The 16,313-nt window shown below is 45.4% G+C and overlaps 1 protein-coding gene and 1 long non-coding RNA gene across 2 annotated transcripts in view; one reads left to right on the top strand and one right to left on the bottom strand.

Moving 5' to 3' along the window:
- crppa (CDP-L-ribitol pyrophosphorylase A) overlaps positions 1-16,313 on the bottom strand; it is a 324,300-nt gene that overhangs the window by 104,644 nt on the left and 203,343 nt on the right. The gene's annotated exons all lie outside the window — the stretch shown is intronic.
- Positions 5,266-16,313, top strand: part of LOC137341019 (uncharacterized) — a 38,391-nt gene continuing 27,343 nt past the window's right edge. Inside the window, exon 1 of the long non-coding RNA XR_010966941.1 lies at positions 5,266-5,315. This is a non-coding gene — a long non-coding RNA (uncharacterized lncRNA). The remainder of the gene's footprint in view (positions 5,316-16,313) is intronic.

Below are 16,313 nucleotides of genomic sequence, written 5' to 3'. Positions count from 1 at the left end.
ACAAATGGCATTCTCTGAGATGTGACCAAAGTATATTAACCCTCCTCATCCTCCTTGACCTCTCTGCAAATACACTATCCTCTTCCAATAACTCTCCTCTGTGTCCAGTTCAGTGAGATTGCCCTTGCCTGGTTCCACTCTTACCTATCCATCGTAGCCAGAGCATTTTCAGCAATAGCTTTTCTTCCCATGCGTGCTCTCTCCAGAGCCCCCCAAGGATCGATACATGCCCTGTCTTCTTCATCATCCACATGCTGACCCTTGGCAACACACCCATAGATATGCAACAGCTTCCACACGTACACTGATGACACCAGCTCTTTTGATCCCACCATTAAGAAGTTTGCAGATGATACGAAAATTGGCCATATGGTTGATAGCGAGGAAAAAAGCTGTAGACTGCAGGAACATATTAATGGACTGGTCAGGTGGGCAGAAAAGTGGCAAATGGAGTTCAATCTGGAGAAGTGTGAGGTAATGCATTTGGGGAGGGCAAACAAGGCAAGGGAGCACACAATAAATGGGAAAATACTGAGAGATGTAGAGGAACAGAGGGACATTGGAATGAATGTCCACAGATCCCTGAAGGTAGCAGGACAGATAGATAAGGTGGTTAAGAAGGCATACGGGATACTTTTCTTTATTAGCCGAGGCATAGAATATAAGAGCAGGGAGGTTATGCTAGGACTGTATAAAACACTAGTTAGGCCACAGCTTGAGTACTGCGTACAGTTCTGGTCACCACATTACAGGAAAGATGTGATTGCACTAGATAGGGTACAGAGGAGATTTACGAGGATGTTGCCAGGACTGGTGAATCATAGAATCATAGAAGTTTACAACATGGAAACAGGCCCTTCGGCCCAACATGTCCATGTCGCCCAGTTTATACCACTAAGCTAGTCCCAATTTCCTGCACTTGGCCCATATCCTTCTACACCCATCTTACCCATGTAACTGTCCAAATGCTTTTTAAAAGACAAAATTGTACCCGCCTCTACTACTGCCTCTGGCAGCTCGTTCCAGACACTCACCACCCTTTGAGTGAAAAAATTGCCCCTCTGGACCCTTTTGTTGTATCTCTCCCCTCTCACCTTAAATCTATGCCCCCTTGTTATAGACTACTCTACCTTTGGGAAAAGATTTTGACTATCTACCTTATCTATGCCCCTCATTATTTTATAGACTTCTATAAGATCACCCCTAAACCTCCTACTCTCCAGGGAAAAAAGTCTCTGTCTATCCAACCTCTCCCTATAAGTCAAACCATCAAGTCCCGGTAGCATCCTAGTAAATCTTTTCTGCACTCTTTCTAGTTTAATAATATCCTTTCTATAATAGGGTGACCAGAACTGTACACAGTATTCCAAGTGTGGCCTTACTAATGTCTTGTACAACTTCAACAAGACATCCCAACTCCTGTATTCAATGTTCTGACCAATGAAACCAAGCATGCTGAATGCCTTCTTCACCACCCTATCCACCTGTGACTCCACTTTCAAGGAGCTATGAACCTGTACTCCTAGATCTCTTTGTTCTATAACACTCCCCAACGCCCTACCATTAACGGAGTAGTTCCTGGCCCGATTCGATCTACCAAAATGCATCACCTCACATTTATCTAAATTAAACTCCATCTGCCATTCATCGGCCCACTGGCCCAATTTATTAAGATCCCGTTGCAATCATAGATAACCTTCTTCACTGTCCACAATGCCACCAATCTTGGTGTCATCTGCAAACTTACTAACCATGCCTCCTAAATTCTCATCCAAATCATTAATATAAATAACAAATAACAGCGGACCCATCACCGATCCCTGAGGCACACCGCTGGTCACAGGCCTCCAGTTTGAAACACAACCCTCTACAACCACCCTCTGTCTTCTGTCGTCAATCCAATTTTGTATCCAATTGGCTACCTCACCTTGGATCCCGTAAGATTTAACCTTATGTAACAACCTACCATGCGGTACCTTTTTAGATATGAAGTATGATTGGAGAGGCTGGGGTTGTTTTCTTTGGAACAAAGAATGCTAAGGGGAGATTTAATTGAGGTATATAAAATTATGAGGGGCCTAGATAGAGTGGGTAGGAAGGACCTATTTCCCTTAGCAGAGAGGTCAATAACAAGGGGGCATAGGTTTAAAGTGATTGGTAGAAGGATTAGAGGGGAGCTGAGGAGAAATTTTTTCACCCAGAGGATGGTGGGAGTCTGGAACTCAATGCCTGAAAGGGTGGTAGAGGCAGAAACCCTCATCACATTTAAAAAGTACTTGGATATGCACTTGAAGTGCCATAACCTACAAGGCTATGGACCAAGTGCTGGAAAGTGGGATTAGGCACGATAGCTCTTTTTCAGTCGGCACAGACATGGTGGGTCGAACGGCCCCCTGTGCCGTAAATTTCAATGATTGCCTTTCTGTTGTCAGACTGCTTGTCTGACATCCAGTCTTGGATGAGCTGCAATTTCCTTCAGCTAAAAAACTGGAAAGACTGAAGGCATCACCTTTGGCCGCTGGCATAAACTCTGTACCCTTTCCACTTGACTCCATCCCCCTCTCTTGTCACTGTCTCAGGCTGAACCAAATGCTTTTCAATCTTGGCATCCTAGTCAACCCTGAGCTGAACTTCCAATCCCATCATCTCTCCATCACAAAGTCTGCTAATTCCACACATAGCCTGCCTCTGCACCTCAGCCAATCTGGTGCTGAAACCCTCGTCTATGCCGTTGTCACCGCAAATTAAACTATTCCAATGGTATACTGGCTGACCCATTCTCCACCCTCCATAGATTTCAGATCATTCAAAACTCTGCTGCTCATATCCTATGCTACATCATAAATTGGTGCAGGAGAGTGACTTGAGTGTTGGTTTCCAGTTTTCCCACATCCAACATAGAAAGCAATTTTAGTTCACTAGGCATTTTTCTTCAAATGTCCATCTGAGATTGGACATCCCTGTCACCCCCATTCTTGCTGACCTACATTGGCTCCTGGTCACCCAATGCCTCAAATTTAAGATTCTCTTGTGTTTAAATCTGAGTAATTTTCACCCTCCCTATCTCTGTAAGCTTCTCCAGCACCCCCGCCCCCTCCCCAAGCTGTCCATCCTGTTCCTATGAAGCTGCCCTCTTCCCACCCTTCACCCCATCAATGGTAGCTGGGGCCTAAACCCCACTGCCTTCCCATCTGCCTCTCCTACTTTAAGACCCTCCTCAGAAAACACCTCTTTGATGAAGCTTTTAGTCACCCCTAATATCTCCTTCTTTGGCTCAGCATTAATTTTTTTTGATTCTGCCCCTGTGAAGGAATTTGGGACATTTTTCTACCTTAAAGGTGCTATACAAATGCAAGTTGTTGTTGATAAACAGAAAGGTTGTGCTTTATAAAAGCTATTATAATAAAGTAGAAACCTCTGTGGTAGCATTCCCATAGTAAACAAAACAACTTTTAATCACCCTGTTTCTAGAAAGTAAACATTGGCATCAGACATAAACTCGTGTCTCAGTAAATGTTCCCTTTAAAAGGCGTGCCCATTTGCTGGTATGTAATCTTGTTTGTGTTGATAGGAAAATTGTGATGGATTGAATGGCCAGCAATCATACTAACATATGTTAAGAAGTTTGATAAATGGTATTAGAAATGATTTTATTACTCACAGGTTGATAAAGTAATTAAATAAGATGATGGACAGGTTCTATGAAGAAAGATACTGTGCATTTAGATTGAATTCATAAGGTCGGATAAGAAAGTTATGGTGGCATAGTGTATTAGCACTCCAATCACAAGGTCACAAGATAATTACGGAGGAAGACAACCATTCGGCTGATCTTAGTTCATCCATCCAGAAAGACCTTAAGTTTCCCCCACTGCAACTACTTTATCTGGGGAATCCGTTCAACATATTGATCGCTCATTGTGTGAAGTACTTCCTGATATCAATCCTAAATTTGCCTTTCACTGGTTGAACCTGCCCTATTCTACTGTCACAATTTAGTTTAAAGTAACTTTTTTGGATTTACCTTTTCCATTTCATTATCTACCTCATATACTTCTATAAGGCCACCTCTAAGATACCTCCGTTCAAGGCTGAAAAGACCAAATTTCCCCTTTCTTTTTTCATAAATAAATCCCTCCATGGTCTCACCCCTTCCTACCTCTATAACCTCCTCCAGCCTCACTACCCTTCCCTGTACTCCCTGCATAACAAATGACCCTGGGAAATTGTAGCCGAGATTCTTTGTCAGGTTTGGGCCCCACCAAAAACCTCTTAACCTCACAAGCCCCTCGAACTAAGGTAGTGGTAAGTTAGCAAAAAAATAAAAGTCACTCTCCTCTTTCAGTTCTGTCATTCTTACTCTCCTCCTTCACTGTTTTGCACTCTCTTACATCTTTCTCTCCCCTCCTTCAATGTTTCGCTCTCTCCTGCTTCACTTTAGTTTTTCTTTCTCCCTCATTTTTATCTCCCTTTCTCACTCACATTTCTTATTTTCCTTCTTACTTTTCACTTTTCCTTTTCTTCTCTTTGCCTCTTCAACAGTTTTCTTTTCACTCTACTTCCTACAGCATTTGACTTGCCACATGGAGAGCAGCATGGGAAAGATGAGGAAACCAGACCGGTCTCTCAATCAATCAGGCGGCGGGACTTCAAGAAGAACAGGTCAAGCAGGACTTCAAAAAGAGCAGGACTTCAAAAAAAAAGCTACGGGAGCAGGATCTTGAAAAATGGCAGATGCAGCCTGGAATCAACAAGCTGGCACCTGTTAAATGTTGACCAGGACAGTTTCAACTATCCCATGTGGTGGTGCTTTATTAAAATTAGTAACAGTAATAAACTTGTAGTGGCAGACACAATCATAGAATTACATAGAAATTACCACATGGAAATGGGTTGTTTGGCCCAACAAGTCCATCAATAGAAGTAGTCCTAAGACCATGTGCCCACCTTATTCCCATATCCTTTTATTCCCTGTTCCTTCGGCCTGCTATCTAACCTATTCTTATATGTTGACACAGTAATTGTTGTTATTGCTGCTTCATGATAATGAGACCCCAGTGGAAGAACTATGGGTTCATTCATATTTGTTGGTTTGCTTTTCATATACTTTAATGGTGCTACTTTTATTGAAGATCTCCTGCTTAGGACAGAACAATAGGGGTTAAAAAAGCTGTGCTTCAATCTATGTCATGCTACGTCAAGCTTACAATTCCCCAGGGATTATGGTGCCTAGCTGTCTGAATTTCTGATTACTCTTCTAAAACTATTCAGTCAAAATGTGAGAAGATGACAGCATTTTTTGTGTTTCGGTTAAGGTAAGCTATTTGCTTTTGAGTTTAAACCCATTGTATGCCTGTGTTCGACTCCATCCTTTCTGGCAGGATAGTGAGCTATCTATTAACATTGTACAGTTGTGTGGTTTCATTTACAAAGTAACATTCTTCTTAGTTTTATCAGTCATGGAACACATGCACTGTGGTTACAGAATAATTCAGGCAAATTTCCGTTTTGCTGCGAGGAATAGGCATAACTGGAGTGGTCAAAGTTAATTAATAGAGTTTACGCTGTCTTACTTATTTGTGAATAAGGCCTTTTTATTGACAGTTCACATTTCAGAACCAATCCCGACTCGTCCAGAGTTTGTAACTACACAAACAGAGGGAACAAGAAACTTCCGTGGGCAGCGATCTTTGTTTATGCAACTAACTTTAAAATACAAGAGTCAGTTCTGTTCTAGCTGTGACCCTGAAAACCCTACAATCATTTTTCCTATTCTAAGTTGGTTCTGCCTAAAGGCACTGGGAACAAGAACAGCAAGCCAATTCATTAAAGAAAAAAACTGTCAGGAAACATGTATCTTGTGAATAGAATATCTACTGCAAAATAAAAATTCCAAAAGTATTCCTTACACAGAAAAAGCAGCTTTTTGAATTTTGCAATTTGTTGTGTGCTTGATATTTAGTGACCACAGTAAGTTAACAACAAATCATTGTATTCTGTTTTTTTTTAAAAAAATTATATGGCTGATAACAGTCCTGGCACAGTAATGGCAAAAACGCTGCTATTTGAGCGTGCAGTGCCGTCATCTGACCTCATACTGTAACACCAGGTCAGCTCACTTATTGAACATTATGGTGCTCCTGATTTGAGCCTTATAGATGGTAGAGAGATTTGAGGGATCAGGAGGTGAGTCATTTGTCACAGAATACTCAGTCTCCTTCCTGCTCTTGTAGTCACGGTGTTGATACAGTGGGTCCAGTTCAGCTTCTGGTCAATGGCGATCCTAAGGATATTGATGGATGTGGCCGCAGTGTTGGTGGTACAATAAAGTTCAGGGTGAGGTGGTTGGGTTTTCTCTTGTTGGAAATGGTCATTACTTGGCACTTATGTGGAGAGAATGTTACCGGCCACTTGCCAGCCCAAGCATGGGTGTTGTTCAAGTCCTGCTGTAGGCCATCATGGGCTGCTTCTTTATCAGAGGAGTTGCGAATGGAGCTGAACATTGTGGAAAGGTCATTAATGAAGCAACTGAACGTGGCTGGGCTGAGCATACTGCTCTAAGGAACACCTACAGCAATGTCCTGGGACTGCGATGATTGGTCTCTGAGAACTCCGACCATCTTTCTTTGCGTCAAGTATAACTCTAGCCACAGGAAGGTTTTCACCTTGATCTCCACTGACCTCAAATTTGCTTAGACTGCTTGGTGCCATACTCAGTTAAATGCTGCTTTGATGTCAAGGGCAGCTACTCTCACTTTTCCTCCGGCATTCAACTCTTGTGTCTATGTCTCGATCAAGGCTGTGATAAGTTCCGGATCTGAGGGCTTATAATGGAACCTGAACTGATCAGCGGTAAGAATTTACAAGGCTCCATGGAAATGCTGGCATTAGACCGAGACCTGGTGTATCCTGTTTCTGGCCTAATTTCTGGCCCTTCTGGTGCATTCCCACTGGAGTTACAGCAGAAGTGTGCTGGAAGAGCAAAGGGTTTTATATCTCACTATATAAATGTTGTTCTTGTCCTGAGGATGTGATAATGTGCTATATAACTACAGGTCCTTTGTTCCCCTCTTGACTAAGAAAGCACACAGCTGTTAGCAGCAATGTGGAACTAGCAACAGGCCAGTCTTCAAACTTCCTCTAACAGCTGCTCGTCTCAAACAAGCCACCACCAATAGAGTCCCAGTGTCACTTCACAGACAGCTTAGTGCCCTTTACGACTTCTGTTTGATGGTGCCAGGTTGCCAACGCACACCAACTGCATTAGTGAATTCTCCATTTTATTGCACAGGCCGTATTAGTGTAAAAACACATTGAAATAAGAGAAAATGATGAAACTTTTTATTTCAGTGTTTGAGCATTCACCATTTTTTCTGTTCATCTTAATTTAAGAAATTGTGTTTATCTCTGCCTCCACACTACTGGCTTTCCTTGGGCATTTTCATCTTTCTCTTCCTCCTTTGCCCTTCACTTTGTTTCTCTATATTTTTCAATTTTCCTTCTCCCCTTCCTTCCTCTTCAGTTTTTATATCCCTCTCCCATCAGTTGATGCAATCCTATTTGTTCAGCATTCATGTTGCCATATAAGGGAGATTGTGGGATAAGGAGGAGACCAGCATCTAAAAGAGGCTGGGGAACAAGCCAGGACTGTTGATGAACAACCAAGAACGGGAAAGAGCAGGCCAGGGCTACTCACGAATTACTGAGAATGGGAGGGAGCAGGACAGGCCAACTGATGATCAACACAGAATGGGAGGGAGTAGGGCAGTGCTGCTCACCAACTTCAGGGAATGGGAAGGGGCAGTCTAGGGCTGGAATGCAGTGCAAGGAGTGAGAGGAAGCATGCTGGGGCCTCAGGAACACAGATTATTATACTAAGAAGGAAACATTCCTTTTTTTGTGAAAGCAGGAAGTAACCAATACGTAACCAATCCAAAAGCATTGAGACGTAATCAGTAATCATGACAAAGAGATCAGACCCACGAAATGTTATTGTACATACACTGGTATTTCTATTGTATGGGGGTGTTCTGTTTCAAGTCAGCTTCTGTATTAACAGCATGTTCCTTATCAATAATGTACAAAAATGCTGTGGCATCATCACTGCAAGAGTACTTTGAAATAATCTGGCGTTGATTACCTGGAAATTCTACATCCAGTATAAAATATAATGGATTAATCAGACATTTCAGAGTAGGAAGGTTAGTTTTAAATAAAAAAAATAGGCTACCTCCTTAACATAAGCTTTAACATGGATACTGGACGAAGAATAAATCAATGAACCAAGAATATTTATTTTTGCAGCAGAGCACAATAATCAAAACATGAATCGAATAGTATTATTAAAATGTTTCTGTGCTCTTATGAAGTCATGTGTTTGTGAACAATATGCAATTTATTACAAGTGACTTGTTTTCAGCAGCCAAATCCAAATAACATTGTTGCTTGGAATGCTGTTTTGGAATAAAGTGTAATTACTTTCGACTGCATAGGTTTAACAGTTTGCAGCATTGTCAGCATAGTTTTCCATGTTACTACATAATCAATTGAAGCTGCATAAACAATTCAAACACTGCAGTCAAATTAGTGGTTATAGCCAGTTGTGGCATGTATGTAATTATGTCTATAACGCAAACAAAACATCTTATTTTCTTGTATCAAACAGTCCAGTAAAACTGGATGAGACTTCGATTTGGGTCGTGCAATATGATATCACAATCTGAGTGACACAGTATGAACAAAGTTTTATTTATATAGTGCCTTTCATGACATCAGGACACCCCTAAGCGCTTCACAGTTAATCTATGGTCGCTGATGCATCTGTCCATGTCAGCATTGGTAGGAGTGACCACCTTACGGTCCTTGTGGAGAAGGAGACCCATCTTCACACGGAGGGCACCATCCATCGTGTGGCACTACCACTGAGCAAAGTGGGATAGATTAAAAACAGATCTAGCAGCTCAAACGGGGCACCAATGAGGCGCTGTGGGCCATCAACAACAGCAAAATTGTACACCACCACAATCTGTAACCTCATTACCCGGCCAATCCCTCACCCCTTCATCAAGCCAGGTGACCAACATTGGTTCAATGATGAGTGTAGAAGAGAACGTGAGAGCAGCACCAGGCCGTAGAAGAGCACGCGAGAGCAGCACCAGGCCGTAGAAGAGCACGCGAGAGCAGCACCAGGCCGTAGAAGAGCACGCGAGAGCAGCACCAGGCCGTAGAAGAGCACGCGAGAGCAGCACCAGGCCGTAGAAGAGCACGCGAGAGCAGCACCAGGCCGTAGAAGAGCACGGGAGAGCAGCACCAGGCCGTAGAAGAGCACGTGAGAGCCGCACCAGCCCGTAGAAGAGCACGCGAGAGCAGCACCAGGCCGTAGAAGAGCACGCGAGAGCAGCACCAGGCCGTAGAAGAGCACGCGAGAGCAGCACCAGGCCGTAGAAGAGCACGCGAGAGCAGCACCAGGCCGTAGAAGAGCACATGAGAGCAGCACCGGGCTACAACGCAGATCCTACTTGCATGCTAATCAGAGGGAGCAGCTTGCTATAGACAGAGCTAAACAATCCCACAACTAATGGATCAGGTTAAAGCTCTGCAGTGGTGTCACATACAATCACAAATGGTTGTGGACGATTAAGCAACTAACGGGAGGAGGAGGTTCCATGAACATCCCCATCCTCAATGAAGGCAGGGCCCAGCACACGAGTGCAAAAGCCAAAGCTGATGCATTCGCAATCATCTTCAGCCAGAAGTACTGAGTGGATGATACTTTATCGGCCTCCCCGAGATCCCCACCATCACAGAAGCCAGTCTTCAGCCAATTCGAGTAACTCCATGTGATATCAAGAAACAGCTGAGTGCACTGGACACAGCAAAGGCTACAGGCCCTGACAACATCCCAGCTGTAGTGCTGAAGACCTGCGCTCCAGAACTAGTTGCACCTCTAGCCAAGGTGTTCCAATATAGATATAACAATGGTATCTATCCAACAATATGGAAAATTGCCCAGGTATGTCCTGTCCTTAAAAAGCAGGATAAATGCAACCTGGCCAATTACCGCTCTATCAGCCTACTCTCAATCATCAAAGTGATGGAAAGAGTCATCAACAGTGCTATCAAAGCTTCAGACCTCATTAAAGCCTTGGTCCAAGCATGGACACAAGTCCTGAATTCCAGAGACGAGGTGAGAGTGATTGCCCTTGACGTCAAGTCAGCATTCGACTGTGGCACCATGGAGCCCTAATAAAACTGAAGTCAATGGGGATCAGGTGGAAAACTCTCCAGTGCCTGACACAATAGGAGATGGTTGTGGTTGTTAGAGACCAATTATCTCATCCCCAAGACATTGCTGCAGGAGTTCCTTAGGGCAGTATCCTGGGTCCGACTATCTTCAGCTGCTTCATCAATGGCCTTCCCTCCATCATAGGGTGGGGCTGTTCGCTGATGATTGTGCAGTGTTCAGCTCCATTCACAATTCCTCAAATAATGAAGCAGTCCAGTTTGAAGTCAATGGAAGGGAAAAATCGGACAGGGTGTATAATCGCGGCCAATTCAATATCACCCATTTTACACTATCGCCCATAGTTAAAATTATCACCAAAGTATGATCAGGGCCATTCATTTGTGGTGACTGACTATGTTAATTCCATTTTTATTATCTGGTATTCTAGGATTTTATGGCTGTTTTGAGGATCAAATTCCATGATTCTCCAGGGTTGTGGGATGTGGTTGGACTGGGAAGCAGTATAGAGCACTGAGGACCTGAAGTGTCTCACAATTGAGGGTCTGGTAGCACTGGGGAGGGGGTACTAACATGTGGTAGTACTGGGGTGGGGGGGAGGGTCCATTAACAGTGGAGAGAGGTGTTAGGTTCTGGAGATACTCAGGAATCGTATTCCAGAGTCTGGGAGCATTGGGAAGAGGTACAAGGGTCTATCAGTACCTGGGATGGAATGCCCTGGGTTTTGCAGCACTGGATTGGGGTGAAGTTCCCACGTTGTGAGACCACTGGACGGGGTACCCCATGATCTGAGAACATTGAGAGACAGCGAGGAGCTCCAGGATCTGGGAACACTTGAGAAAGGATACTGGGATCGCTGGATCACAGGATATGGGATCACTGGGAGAGGGTAACAAGATCTGGAACACTAGATGAGGCCCTGAAGTGTTTCATAAGTGGGGGGATGTCCTGGGATGTGCATATACTAGGACGAGATCCCAAGGGTCTGGTGGAACTATGGAGGGGGCCCCCCTGGAAATGGCAGCAATGGGAGCGGGGAGCACTGAAAGGGTGAACCAAGTTCCTGCTGCTAGGTCTTGGAGCACGTGGGGAAGGTGGGGGTCGTCCCAGGAATCATGAACAAAGGGGAAGACAGTCAGGAACCAGCAATGTGGATGAGTAGGCTGAATAAAACGTGACCTGACTCACCCTGAACCCAACATTCCCAGTCTGCCCGGGTCACTGCTTGAAGCCAGTTTTTAAAGTGCACTTTGTACTAATAGTGAAAGATTCCGACTGATGCATGAAGGAAAGTTCAGCACATGCTCAGACTATGCCATTTCCCTGAAGTCAACAATGTGTTAGTTGTTTGTGAAAATATTAATGTTAAACTCAGGCTTTTGAGAAAGGATGAGGTCTTCATGTAAAAACATCAACATGTTTACTCAAAAGGGAAAACAATGTTATAGGGTTAAATGTAATCAAGTTATTATAAAATATGCACTGTAATATGTTTTTATCATGTTAGGAACCTCATTTTTGTTTGCCTGTACTCGCCAGCTGAGGGCAAAAGAAGAATGGAACAGTTTTTTATTGAGTGATTTGCCTTCTATTTTCTCTTGACTAGTCATTCAGGGTTAGTTTTTTCTTAAGTCCTCAATAGTTTCTAGCTGCTTTCTCATTTTTGATTCATACATTTCCTACCTTCTCAGTTCTGATTTGAAGCTGTTTTACTTCAAACTAATCAACAAAGTGTGGGAGAAGAGGAGGGAGGAGGAGAGGGCAGGGGAAGGGACGGAAAGGAGGAATAGGAAAGAAGGCAGGGGAGAGCGCGAGAAAGGAAGAGGCAGGGGAAAGGTAGAGGTGAGGGGAAGGGAAGGGAGAGGATGGGAGCAGTAGGGATCTGGATGTAAAGGAAGATGGAAAAGGAGGAGGGGGCAGAGGACAGGAGGAGAGGCCAGAAGGAGAAGATGGGAAGGAATTTTTATCCTCTTCTCCCCATCCTCTCCTCTCCTCTTCAGAAATAAAGACATTAAACGATTGACAGCACCGTACCCAAGAAAATTTCTATGGTAGTCCCAAATTTGTAATATTGACAATGAGTGCCTGAAATAGTCAGTCCTCAGCACTAACAACCCTCATATAAAAACAGAAATGCTGGAGAAGCTCAGCAAGTCAGGCAGCATCTGTGGAGAAAGAAACAGAGTTAACGGGCTCTATTTTAGCACCCGCTACCGGGTGCGTTCCTGGTGGGGGGGCTCCGAAAATCGGAGAATCCCGGCGCGGTACCGGAGCCCGCCCCGAACCGCTCCGGGTTCCCCGCTGATGCGCCGGCGTGCGCGCGCAACCCCCGCTGGTGGGAATCCTGCAGGCAATTAAAGCCAGCGGGGTTCCACTTGACAGTATTTATTTAGGTATTTCAGGTCATTAACTGACCTGATTAAAGGATTATGTGGGATTTTAGAGCAAACTGGGACTGTTTCCCACACTGGGGGAAACACTCCCAGGTCAAATGGACGTGTTGCAGCTGTCAGCCTGTGGCAGCTGCAAAGGTCCATTTGACAGGTGGGGTGGGAGACCCTCATCCATTGCAGGAGGCCACTCTGTCACTTGGGACAAATTTTGGCCTCCACCACCCTCCTCCTGACAGTCAAAGTCACCAACCTGCACACTTACCCCAGGGTCCGGAGACATGTACCTACCTTGCGGACCCCCTCAGATGTACATCTTGCGGATGGGGGCCGCCGTAGCTGCAGTCATGACCTCCTCGGAGGGCGAACAGCATCACCAGCCTCACCAGCCTCGCCATCCACGCCGTCCACCTCTGGCACGTGGAGCTCCACAACAGAGTGCTGTGACACATCCACCTGTACAGCAGGAGGGAGGGCTACTGCAGAGAGAGATGCGTCGCAGAGGGCACTACCCTCGCCACAGGGTCCACAGACCGAGGCTCAGCCTCCTGGACCTCTCTGAGCAGCAGTGCACACGGAGGCTCAGAGTCACTCGACATGTAGTCGTGGGCATCTGCAGCCTCTTTCATGCCGAGCTGCTCCTGGCTGGCCCGAGCACCATCTTCTTACCTGTCGCTGTCAAAGCCACCACTGCCCTCAACAACTTCTCCTCCGCATCCTTCCAGGGTGCAACCGGGGACATCGCCGATGTCTCTCAGTCGTCTGCGCAAAAGAGCCCTGCAAATACACCTACACCCACTCTGCAGTGACACAATGGGTGGCATCAGTTGTGGGTCCTCATAGTGATCCTCAGGAGAGGGCATTATTGCACAAACCAGACAGGATTCGCGAAGACATGGCAGTAGTGGTGCCAATATAATATGTAATGTGAGTTGGTCAGAAATTCAATATAAGTAACACCCATGACAAACCCCCAAACACCCTTGTGCATCCCCTTCATGCTCACGACACGTTTGTCTTACGCTGCCTACTGCACATATGTGATGCATGCCCTGTGGCTGCAGCACAAGTAGTGGCAGGTTGAGTGAGGCTGGCCATAAAAGAGATGCACGAGAGGGTGAGTATGAGATAGAGCCATGAGATTGTATGAGGATTGGGTTGAGTGGTAGTGGCGGGATGAGTACTGGCGAGGTGAGTAGGTGCAGGTAAGATGAGGATGAGGTTTGAGTGGGTATGAGGGGTGATGTGACAGAGTAGTGTTGGCAGTGCTGAAGGAGATGTGGGGTGGGGGCAGTGATGTGGCAGACGGACTGTAGGGGAAAGACTACGTGTACTACTTTGGCTGACCTACTGAGGTCATTGGAGCGCCTCCTGCACTGTATGCAGGTGGGCGATATGTTGGTTGCGCTGGTGACCTCCTCTGCCACCTCGAGCCAGGCCTTCCTGGTGGCAGAGGCAGGCCGCTTCCTCCCGCACACCGGGAGGAAGATCTCTGTCCTCCCCCTCCTCCTCACCCCATGTATTGATACCTGGAGTGAGGCATCATTAAACTGGGAGCAGCCTTCCCCCTGGGCTGCTCCATGCTGTAATTTTTGCTATTTGTTGCAGCATCTGTCAGTGGAGGACTGCCCCTTTAAATAGAGCGCCTCCAGCTGACAGATCGTACTGCGCATGCGCAGCCCGCCCGACGCGCAGATCAGCAGTGGGGAACCCGGAGGAGCAGGTAAGTGCATCCAATTAGTGGATTGGATGCTACAATCGCGCGGGAAACTGACTAATTTCACCGGGCGCGTTACCCATGCGCCCGATAGCCCCCCCGCCGAGAACCCGCAGCCCTGCTAACATCGGGCTCAACGTTTCAGGACGATGAACCTTCGTCTGAAATGGAAGAAGTTGAAGATTAAACAGTTTTTAAGCAAGTACAGAGCCAGGAAAAGGGGGGGGGGGGGGGTGGGTGGAGAGGAAGGGGAGGGGAGGAAATAAGAACTAGCGGATTAGGAATGGGAATGGGAGCAGGGGGTGAACAAAAGGGAAGGTCTGTGATAGGGTGGAGGGCAGGAGTGATTAAATGACAAAAGGGGTGATGATGCAAGGCAAGGAGGGTGGTAATGGGACAAGTAAAGAAACAAAAGATGGGTCTAGAGGAGCTGGAAATGACAACAGCAGAACCATTATCAGCACCTGCTGTCCGAAAAAATGAGAGCAGTGGTTATACTGATGTTATTGAAATCAATGTTGAGTCCAGAAGGTTGTAAAGTGCCTAATTGAAAGATGAGGTGCTGTTCCTTGAGCTTCTGTTGAGCTTCATTGGAACAGTGTAGGAGGCCGAGGTCAGAGTGGGACCTTCCCCTCCCTCCCAGAACCATAATAGGGTCCCCCACTTGTCCTCATCTTCCACCCCACCAGCCTCCACATTCAACATATCATCCTCCGCCATTTCCGCCACCTCCAGCACGATCCCACCAAACACATCTTCCCCTCCCCTCCCCTTTCAGCATTCCGAAGGGACCGCTCCCTCCGCGACACCCTGGTCCACTCTTCCATCACCCCCAACACCCGCTCTCCTCCCCACGGCACCTTCCTGTGCGAGCGCAGGAGATGCAACACTTGCCCTTTCACCTCCTCCCTTCCCATCGTCCAGGGCTCCAAAAACTCCTTCCAGGTGAAACAGCAATTTACTTGTACTTCTTTCAATTTACTATACTGTATTCGCTGCTCATATTGCGGTCTCCTCTACATTGGGGAGACCAAACGCAGATTGGGTGATCGCTAAGCTGAACACTTATGCTCAGTCGGCAAGCGTAACCCTGACTTGCCGGTCGCTTGCCATTTTAATTTTCCGTCCCACTCCCACTCCTGGTCCACGAGTTGTTCTTTCCTGCCCCTCCCCTTTCCCAGGCTCTGTACTTGCTTAAAATTTGTTTAATCTTCAACTTTTTCCAGTTCTAACGAGGGCTCATTGACCTGAAACGTTAACTCTGTTTCTTTCTCCACAGGTGCTGCCTGACTTGCTGAGTATTTCCAGCATTTTCTGTTTTTATTTCAGATTTCCAACATCCGCAGTATTTTGCTTTTGATTAACATCCCTCACCTTGGCGAGCATAAAAATTCAGGGGAAAAAACAGAACCTAAAACAATAGATTTGAACAGTGTCGGAAGCCATGAGTACATTTGAAAGCAAAGCACTAAATACTTCTCCTTCCAAAATTATGCCGTGATTTTTTTTAAAAATGCAAATCCCTGGAATTAATTTTCTTTTTTGGTGCAATGTCCAAGACACATTAAAATAAATCAGCAAATAAAACTGAAGAGTACAGAACATGATTCCAAAACGGCACACACAATTGATCGAAAAAGATAAATGAGCATTAGGTATATAGGATAGCATGCTCAGACATATTAATTGGAGTTAAAGCAATTAAAATGAAATGGAAGTACAGACCTTCACTAATATTTTGGATTGCGAGTGAAAAATGTCTTTGATTAGATGGCTCCTAATGCAGGTCAAATGTAACAACGTTATTTTTGAAACATCTGGATTTTCTTTTAGATAAATACTGCTAAGGTTCTATCACAGGATCAATCCAATACAGGTGATACAATGGAAGAAGCATAACACTCAATGAATTAGAAAAAATATGATCTTGCATTTAACATTCTTTCTTGCTTCCTGTATAACA

This window comes from Heptranchias perlo, chromosome 2 (assembly GCF_035084215.1).
Source record: "Heptranchias perlo isolate sHepPer1 chromosome 2, sHepPer1.hap1, whole genome shotgun sequence".
Lineage (NCBI taxonomy): Eukaryota > Metazoa > Chordata > Chondrichthyes > Hexanchiformes > Hexanchidae > Heptranchias > Heptranchias perlo.
This window is presented reverse-complemented; position numbering and strand designations above follow the sequence as displayed.